A 9784-nucleotide genomic window follows, 5' to 3' on the forward strand; every position below is an offset into this window, starting at 1 on the left:
TGTCCAGGACTCAGACTCCCGCCAAATGCATGGCGAGAGGGCCAGAGCTCGCTGCCTCCATCCCCCACGCATTGCCCTTGGTTGCCCTATCAAGCCACCTCCAAGAAAACCCTGGCACAGAAGCCCTTCCCCGCCATGCACTGCCAAGTCCCCCAGAGACCAGGCACTGTGCAGAGCTCATGGGGGTGGAACCAGGGCCAGCAGCAGATGAGGGCGGTTGATGATCACAGGCTGTCAGCTGTGAAGCACTCTGATTCAGGCCCCCTTCCCTGCTCAAAGTAGTCATCAACAAAGGCCTAGATGAGGTGAAGTGTGTAAAGAAAAAGTAAAAAGGGAACAGCACTTGTTAGTTTCTTTACCGAGGTACTCATCAGAATGAAATTTCAGGAAATGTACCCACACTTACAAAAAGATCCCAGAGGGAAAGAATATTGTGAGGACCCGAAAAGCAAGAAGGAAAAGTCAAGTTAACCCGTGAGTATGGTGAGTATCGCTGTGGTCCTCAGCTGCCTCAGCGTCCTTATCCTGCTCCAACTGCTAACTGATCACCAAGGACCACAGTGTTCCGGTTCCCATAGTGCACACTCCTGACCTCTTCCTCTCCTGGGCGCCCATCTCAATGTTCCATCCTCGCGGAAGACCCCGCCCCGCCTGCAGCTGCCTCCCCTCCAGGACCACCGCATGAGACTGTGGCCGCTCTGACCCTGGATGGCAATTGGTCAGCAGCCATCTCTGCAGTCCCCAGCCCAGTGCAGCGCCAGAGCGACCATCTCCATCCCACACTCATCCCCGTGATTCCTCCAGAGTCCAGGACTCAGACTCCCGCCAAATGCATGGCAAGAGAGTGCCAGAGCTCGCTGCCTCCATCCCCCACGCATTGCCCTTGGATACTCTATCAAGCCACCTCCAGGACCACCCTGGCCACAGAAGCCCCTCCCCGCCATGCACTGCCAAGTCCCCCAGAGACCAGGCACTGTGCAGCGCTCATGGGGGTGAAACCAGGGCCAGCAGCAGATGAGGGCGGTTGTGGATCACAGGCTGTCAGCTGTGAAGCACTCTGATTCAGGCGCCGCCCCGTCCACAGCTGCCACACCACCCTGACCACTGCGGGACGCCAGAGCGACCACCTCCATCCCACACTCATCCCCGTGCTTCCTCCGGTGTCCAGGACTCAGACTCCCGCCAAATGCTTGGCAAGAGAGGGCCAGAGCTCGCTGCCTCCATCCCCCACGCATTGCCCTTGGTTGTCCTATCAAGCCACCTCCACGAAAACCCTGGCCACAGAAGCCCCTCCCCGCCATGCACTGCCAAGTCCCCCAGAAACCAGGCACTGTGCAGCGCTCATGGGGGTGTAACCAGGGCCAGAAGCAGATGAGGGCGGTTGTGGATCACTGGCTGTCAGCTGTGAAGCACTCTGATTCAGGCCCCGCCCCGTCCGCAGCTGCCACACCTCCTGGACCACCGCGCAACCCCAGAGCGACCACCTCAATCAAACATTCATCCCCGTGCTTCCTCCAGTGTCCAGGACTCAGACTCCCGCCAAATGCTTGGCAAGAGAGGGCCAGAGCTCGCTGCCTCCATCCCCCACGCATTGTCCTTCTTGCCCTATTAAGCCACCTCCACGAAAACCCTGGCCACAGAAGCCCCTCCCCGCCATGCACTGCCAAGTCCCCCAGAAACCAGGCACTGTGCAGCGCTCATGGGGGTGTAACCAGGGCCAGAAGCAGATGAGCGCGGTTGTGGATCACTGGCTGTCAGCTGTGAAGCACTCTGATTCAGGCCCCGCCCCGTCCGCAGCTGCCACACCTCCCGGAACACTGCGCAACGCCAGAGCGACCACCTCCATCCCACACTCATCCCCGTGCTTCCTCCAGTGTCCAGGACTCAGACTCACCCCAAATGCTTGGCAAGAGAGGGCCAGAGCTCGCTGCCTCCATCCCCCACGCATTGCCCTTGGTTGCCCTATCAAGCCACCTCCAAGAAAACCCTGGCCACAGAAGCCGCTCCCGACCATGCACTGCCAAGTCCCCCATAGACCAGGCACTGTGCAGCGCACATGAGGGTGGAACCAGGGCCAGGAGCAGATGAGGGCGGTTGTGGATCACAGGCTGTCAGCTGTGAAGCACTCTGATTCAGGCCCCGCCCCGCCCACAGCTGCCACACCTCTCGGACCACCGCGCGACGCCAGAGCGACCACCTCCATCCCACACTCATCCCTGTGCTTCCTCCAGTGTCCAGGACTCAGACTCCCGCCAAATGCTTGGCAAGAGAGGGCCAGAGATCGCTGCCTCCATTCGCCACGCACTGCCCTTGGTTGCCCTATCAAGCCACCTCTACGAAAACCCTGGCCACAGAAGCCCCTCCCCGCCATGCACTGCCAAGTCCCCCAGAAACCAGGCACTGTGCAGCGCTCATGGGGGTGGAACCAGGGCCAGCAGCAGATGAGGGCGGTTGTGGATCACAGGCTGTCAGCCATGAAGCACTCCGATTCAGGCCCCGCCCCGCCCGCAGCTGCCACACCTCCTGGACCACCGCGCCATGCCAGAGCGACCACCTCCATCCCACACTCATCCCTGTACTTCCTCCAGTGTCCAGGACTCAGACTCCCGCCAAATGCTTGGCAAGAGAGGGCCAGAGCTCGCTGCCTCCATCCCCCACGCATTGCCCTTCTTGCCCTATCAAGCCACGTCCAGGAAAACCCTGGCCACAGAAGCCCCCCCCCCCCGCCATGCACTGCCAAGTCCCCCATAAACCAGGCACTGTGCAGCGCTCATGGGGGTGGAACCAGGGCCAGAAGCAGATGAGGGAGTTGTGGATCACTGGCTGTCACCTGTGAAGCACTCTGATTCAGGCCCCGCCCCGTCCGCAGCTGCCACACCTCCCGGACCACCGCGCAACGCCAGAGCGACCACCTCCATCCCACAGTCATCCCCATGCTTCCTCCAGTGTCCAGGACTCAGACTCCCGCCAAATGCTTGGCAAGAGAGGGCCAGAGCTCGCTGCCTCCATCCCCCACGCATTGCCCTTGGTTGCCCTATCAAGCCACCTCCAAGAAAACCCTGGCCACAGAAGCCGCTCCCGACCATGCACTGCCAAGTCCCCCATAGACCAGGCACTGTGCAGCGAACATGAGGGTGGAACCAGGGCCAGGAGCAGATGAGGGCGGTTGTGGATCACAGGCTGTCAGCTGTGAAGCACTCTGATTCAGGCCCCGCCCCGCCCACAGCTGCCACACCTCTCCGACCACTGCGCGACGCCAGAGCGACCACCTCCATCCCACACTCATCCCTGTGCTTCCTCCAGTGTCCAGGACTCAGACTCCCGCCAAATGCTTGGCAAGAGAGGGCCAGAGATCGCTGCCTCCATCCCCCACGCATTGCCCTTGGTTGCCCTATCAAGCCACCTCCACGAAAACCCTGGCCACAGAAGCCCCTCCCCGTATGCACTGCCAAGTCCCCAAGAAACCTGGCACTGTGCAGCGCTCATGGGGGTGTAACCAGGGCCAGAAGCAAATGAGGGCGGTTGTGGATCACTGGCTGTCAGCTGTGATGCACTCTGATTCAGGCCCCGCCCCGTCCGCAGCTGCCACACCTCCTGGACCACCGCGCAACCCCAGAGCGACCACCTCCATCCCACATTCATCCCCGTGCTTCCTCCAGTGTCCAGGACTCAGACTCCCGCCAAATGCTTGGCAAGAGAGGGCCAGAGCTCGCTGCCTCCATCCCCCACGCATTGCCCTTCTTGCCCTATCAAGCCACGTCCAGGAAAACCCTGGCCACAGAAGCCCCCCCCCCCCGCCATGCACTGGCAAGTCCCCCAGAAACCAGGCACTGTGCAGCGCTCATGGGGGTGGAACCAGGGCCAGAAGCAGATGAGGGCGGTTGTGGATCACTGGCTGTCAGCTGTGAAGCACTCTGATTCAGGCCCCGCCCCGTCCGCAGCTGCCACACCTCCTGGACCACCGGGCAACCCCAGAGCGACCACCTCCATCCCACATTCATCCCCGTGCTTCCTCCAGTGTCCAGGACTCAGACTCCCGCCAAATGCTTGGCAAGAGAGGGCCAGAGCTCGCTGCCTCCATCCCCCACGCATTGCCCTTGGTTGCCCTATCAAGGCACCTCCAAAAAAACCCTGGCCACAGAAGCCGCTCCCCACCATGCACTGCCAAGTCCCCCAGAAACCAGGCACTGTGCAGCGCTCATGGGGGTGGAACCAGGGCCAGCAGCAGATGAGGGCGGTTGTGGATCACAGGCTGTCAGCCATGAAGCACTCTGATTCAGGCCCCGCCCCGCCCGCAGCTGCCACACCTCCTGGACCACCGCGCCATGCCAGAGCGACCACCTCCATCCCACACTCATCCCCGTACATCCTCCAGTGTCCAGGACTCAGACTCCCGCCAAATGCTTGGCAAGAGAGGGCCAGAGCTCGCTGCCTCCATCCCCCACGCATTGCCCTTCTTGCCCTATCAAGCCACGTCCAGGAAAACCCTGGCCACAGAAGCCCCACCCCCCGCCATGCACTGCCAAGTCCCCCAGAAACCAGGCACTGTGCAGCGCTCATGGGGGTGGAACCAGGGCCAGAAGCAGATGAGGGAGTTGTGGATCACTGGCTGTCAGCTGTGAAGCACTCTGATTCAGGCCCCGCCCCGTCCGCAGCTGCCACACCTCCCGGACCACCCCGCAAAGCCAGAGCGACCACCTCCATCCCACACTCATCCCCGTGCTTCCTCCAGTGTCCAGGACTCAGACTCCCGCCAAATGCTTGGCAAGAGAGGGCCAGAGCTCGCTGCCTCCATCCCCCACGCATTGCCCTTGGTTGCCCTATCAAGCCACCTCCAAGAAAACCCTGGCCACAGAAGCCGCTCCCGACCATGCACTGCCAAGTCCCCCATAGACCAGGCACTGTGCAGTGCACATGAGGGTGGAACCAGGGCCAGCAGCAGATGAGGGCGGTTGATGATCACAGGCTGTCAGCTGTGAAGCACTCTGATTCAGGCCCCCTTCCCTGCTCAAAGTAGTCATCAACAAAGGCCTAGATGAGGTGAAGTGTGTAAAGAAAAAGTAAAAAGGGAACAACACTTGTTAGTTTCTTTACCGAGGTACTCATCAGAATGAAATTTCAGGAAATGTACCCACACTTACAAAAAGATCCCAGAGGGAAAGAATATTGTGAGGACCCGAAAAGCAAGAAGGAAAAGTCAAGTTAACCCCTGAGTATCGCTGTGGTCCTCAGCTGCCTCAGCGTCGTTATCCTGCTCCAACTGCTAACTGATCACCAAGGACCACAGTGTTCCGGTTCCCATAGTGCCCACTCCTGACGTCTACCTCTCGTGGGCGCCCATCTCAATGTTCCATCCTCACGGGAGACCCCGCCCCGCCTGCAGCTGCCTCCCCTCCAGGACCACCGCATGCCACTGTGGCCGCTCTGACCCTGGATGGCAATTGGTCAGCAGCCATCTCTGCAGTCCCCAGCCCAGTGCAGCGCCAGAGCGACCACCTCCATCCCACACTCATCCCCGTGCTTCCTCCAGTGTCCAGGACTCAGACTCCCGCCAAATGCTTGGCAAGAGAGGGCCAGAGCTCGCTGCCTCCATCCACCACGCATTGCCCTTGGTTGCCCTATCAAGCCACCTCCACGAAAACCCTGGCCACAGAAGCCCCTCCCCGCCATGCACTGCCAAGTCCCCCAGAAACCAGGCACTGTGAGTGCTCATGGGGGTGTAACCAGGGCCAGCAGCAGATGAGGGCGGTTGATGATCACAGGCTGTCAGCTGTGAAGCACTCTGATTCAGGCCCCGCCCCGCCCGCAGCTGCCACACCTCCCAGACCACCGCGCCAGGCCAGAGCGACCACCTCCATCCCACACTCATCCCCGTGCTTCCTCCAGTGTCCAGGACTCGGACTCCCGCCAAATGCATGACAAGAGAGGGCCAGAGCTCGCTGCCTCCATCACCCACGCATTGCCCTTGGTTGCCCTATCAAGCCACCTCCACGAAAACCCTGGCCACAGAAGCCCCTCCCCGCCATGCACTGCCAAGTCCCCCCATACCAGGCACTGTGCAGCGCTAATGTGGGTGGAACCAGGGCCAGCAGCAGATGAGGACGTTTGTGGATCACTGGCTGTCAGCTGTGAAGCACTGTGATTCAGGCCCCGCCCCGTCCGCAGCTGCCACACCTCCCGGACCACCGCGCTATGCTGTGGCCGCTCTTACCCTGGATGGCAATTGGTCAGCAGCCATCTCTGCAGTCCCCAGCCCAGTGCAGCGCCAGAGCGACCACCTCCATCCCACACTCATCCCCCTGCTTCCTCCAGTGTCCAGGACTCAGACTCCCGCCAAATGCATGGCGAGAGGGCCAGAGCTCGCTGCCTCCATCCCCCACGCATTGCCCTTGGTTGCCCTATCAAGCCACCTCCAAGAAAACCCTGGCACAGAAGCCCTTCCCCGCCATGCACTGCCAAGTCCCCCAGAGACCAGGCACTGTGCAGAGCTCATGGGGGTGGAACCAGGGCCAGCAGCAGATGAGGGCGGTTGATGATCACAGGCTGTCAGCTGTGAAGCACTCTGATTCAGGCCCCCTTCCCTGCTCAAAGTAGTCATCAACAAAGGCCTAGATGAGGTGAAGTGTGTAAAGAAAAAGTAAAAAGGGAACAGCACTTGTTAGTTTCTTTACCGAGGTACTCATCAGAATGAAATTTCAGGAAATGTACCCACACTTACAAAAAGATCCCAGAGGGAAAGAATATTGTGAGGACCCGAAAAGCAAGAAGGAAAAGTCAAGTTAACCCGTGAGTATGGTGAGTATCGCTGTGGTCCTCAGCTGCCTCAGCGTCCTTATCCTGCTCCAACTGCTAACTGATCACCAAGGACCACAGTGTTCCGGTTCCCATAGTGCACACTCCTGACCTCTTCCTCTCCTGGGCGCCCATCTCAATGTTCCATCCTCGCGGAAGACCCCGCCCCGCCTGCAGCTGCCTCCCCTCCAGGACCACCGCATGAGACTGTGGCAGCTCTGACCCTGGATGGCAATTGGTCAGCAGCCATCTCTGCAGTCCCCAGCCCAGTGCAGCGCCAGAGCGACCATCTCCATCCCACACTCATCCCCGTGATTCCTCCAGAGTCCAGGACTCAGACTCCCGCCAAATGCTTGGCAAGAGAGTGCCAGAGCTCCCTGCCTCCATCCCCCACGCATTGCCCGTGGATACTCTATCAAGCCACCTCCAGGACCACCCTGGCCACAGAAGCCCCTCCCAGCCATGCACTGCCAAGTCCCCCAGAGAACAGGCACTGTGCAGCGCTCATGGGGGTGAAACCAGGGCAAGCAGCAGATGAGGGCGGTTGTGGATCACAGGCTGTCACCTGTGAAGCACTCTGATTCAGGCGCCGCCCCGCCCACAGCTGCCACACCACCCTGACCACTGCGGGACGCCAGAGCGACCACCTCCATCCCACACTCATCCCCGAGCTTCCTCCGGTGTCCAGGACTCAGACTCCCGCCAAATGCTTGGCAAGAGATGGCCAGAGCTCGCTGCCTCCATCCCCCACGCATTGCCCTTGGTTGCCCTATCAAGCCACCTCCACGAAAACCCTGGCCACAGAAGCCTCTCCCTGCCATGCACTGCCAAGTCCCCCAGAAACCAGGCACTGTGCAGTGCTCATGGGGGTGTAACCAGGGCCAGAAGCAGATGAGGGCGGTTGTGGATCACTGGCTGACAGCTGTGAAGCACTCTGATTCAGGCCCCGCCCCGTCCGCAGCTGCCACACCTCCCGGAACACTGCGCAATGCCAGAGCGACCACCTCCATCCCACACTCATCCCTGTGCTTCCTCCAGTGTCCAGGACTCAGACTCCCGCCAAATGCTTGGCAAGAGAGGGCCAGAGCTCGCTGCCTCCATCCCCCACGCATTGCCCTTCTTGCCCTATCAAGCCACCTCCAAGAAAACCCTGGCCACAGAAGCCGCTCCCGACCATGCACTGCCAAGTCCCCCATAGACCAGGCACTGTGCAGCGCACATGAGGGTGGAACCAGGGCCAGCAGCAGATGAGGGCGGTTGATGATCACAGGCTGTCAGCTGTGAAGCACTCTGATTCAGGGCCCGCCCCGCCCACAGCTGCCACACCTCTCGGACCACCTCGCGACGCCAGAGCGACCACCTCCATCCCACACTCATCCCCGTGCTTCCTCCAGTATCCAGGACTCAGACTCCCGCCAAATGCTTGGCAAGAGAGGGCCAGAGCTCGCTGCCTCCATCCCCCACGCATTGCCCTTCTTGCCCTATCAAGCCACGTCCAGGAAAACCCTGGCCACAGAAGCCCCTCCCCGCCATGCACTGCCAAGTCCCCCAGAAACCAGGCACTGTGCAGCGCTCATGGGGGTGTAACCAGGGCCAGAAGCAGATGAGGGCGGTTGTGGATCACTGGCTGTCAGCTGTGAAGCACTCTGATTCAGGCCCCGCCCCGTCCGCAGCTGCCACACCTCCCGGAACACTGCGCAACCCCAGAGCAACCACCTCCATCTCACATTCATCCCCGTGCTTCCTCCAGTGTCCAGGACTCAGACTCCCGCCAAATGCTTGGCAAGAGAGGGCCAGAGCTCGCTGCCTCCATCCCCCACGCATTGCCCTTGGTTGCCCTATCAAGCCACCTCCACGAAAACCCTGGCCACAGAAGCCCCTCCCCGCCATGCACTGCCAAGTCCCCCCATACCAGGCACTGTGCAGCGCTAATGTGGGTGGAACCAGGGCCAGCAGCAGATGAGGGCGGTTGATGATCACAGGCTGTCAGCTGTGAAGCACTCTGATTCAGGCGCCGCCCCTTCCGCAGCTGCCACACCTCCTGGACCACCGCGCTATGCTGTGGCCTCTCTGACCCTGGATGGCAATTGGTCAGCAGCCATCTCTGCAGTCCCCAGCCCAGTGCAGCGCCAGAGCGACCACCTCCATCCCACACTCATCCCCCTGCTTCCTCCAGTGTCCAGGACTCAGACTCCCGCCAAATGCATGGCGAGAGGGCCAGAGCTAGCTGCCTCCATCCCCCACGCATTGCCCTTGGTTGCCCTATCAAGCCACCTCCAAGAAAACCCTGGCCACAGAAGCCCTTCCCCGCCATGCACTGCCAAGTCCCCCAGAGACCAGGCACTGTGCAGAGCTCATAGGGGTGGAACCAGGGCCAGCAGCAGATGAGGGCGGTTGATGATCACAGGCTGTCAGCTGTGAAGCACTCTGATTCAGGCCTCCTTCTCTGCTCAAAGTAGTCATCAACAAAGGCCTAGATGAGGTGAAGTGTGTAAAGAAAAAGTAAAAAGGGAACAGCACTTGTTAGTTTCTTTACCGAGGTACTCATCAGAATGAAATTTCAGGAAATGTACCCACACTTACAAAAAGATCCCAGAGGGAAAGAATATTGTGAGGACCCGAAAAGCAAGAAGGAAAAGTCAAGTTAACCCGTGAGTATGGTGAGTATCGCTGTGGTCCTCAGCTGCCTCAGCGTCCTTATCCTGCTCCAACTGCTAACTGATCACCAAGGACCACAGTGTTCCGGTTCCCATAGTGCACACTCCTGACCTCTTCCTCTCCTAGGCGCCCATCTCAATGTTCCATCCTCGCGGAAGACCCCGCCCCGCCTGCAGCTGCCTCCCCTCCAGGACCACCGCATGAGACTGTGGCCGCTCTGACCCTGGATGGCAATTGGTCAGCAGCCATCTCTGCAGTCCCCAGCCCAGTGCAGCGCCAGACCGACCATCTCCATCCCACACTCATCCCCGTGATTCCTCCAGAGTCCAGGACT

Source organism: Callospermophilus lateralis, unplaced genomic scaffold (genome assembly GCF_048772815.1).
Source record: "Callospermophilus lateralis isolate mCalLat2 unplaced genomic scaffold, mCalLat2.hap1 Scaffold_1149, whole genome shotgun sequence".
NCBI lineage: Eukaryota > Metazoa > Chordata > Mammalia > Rodentia > Sciuridae > Callospermophilus > Callospermophilus lateralis.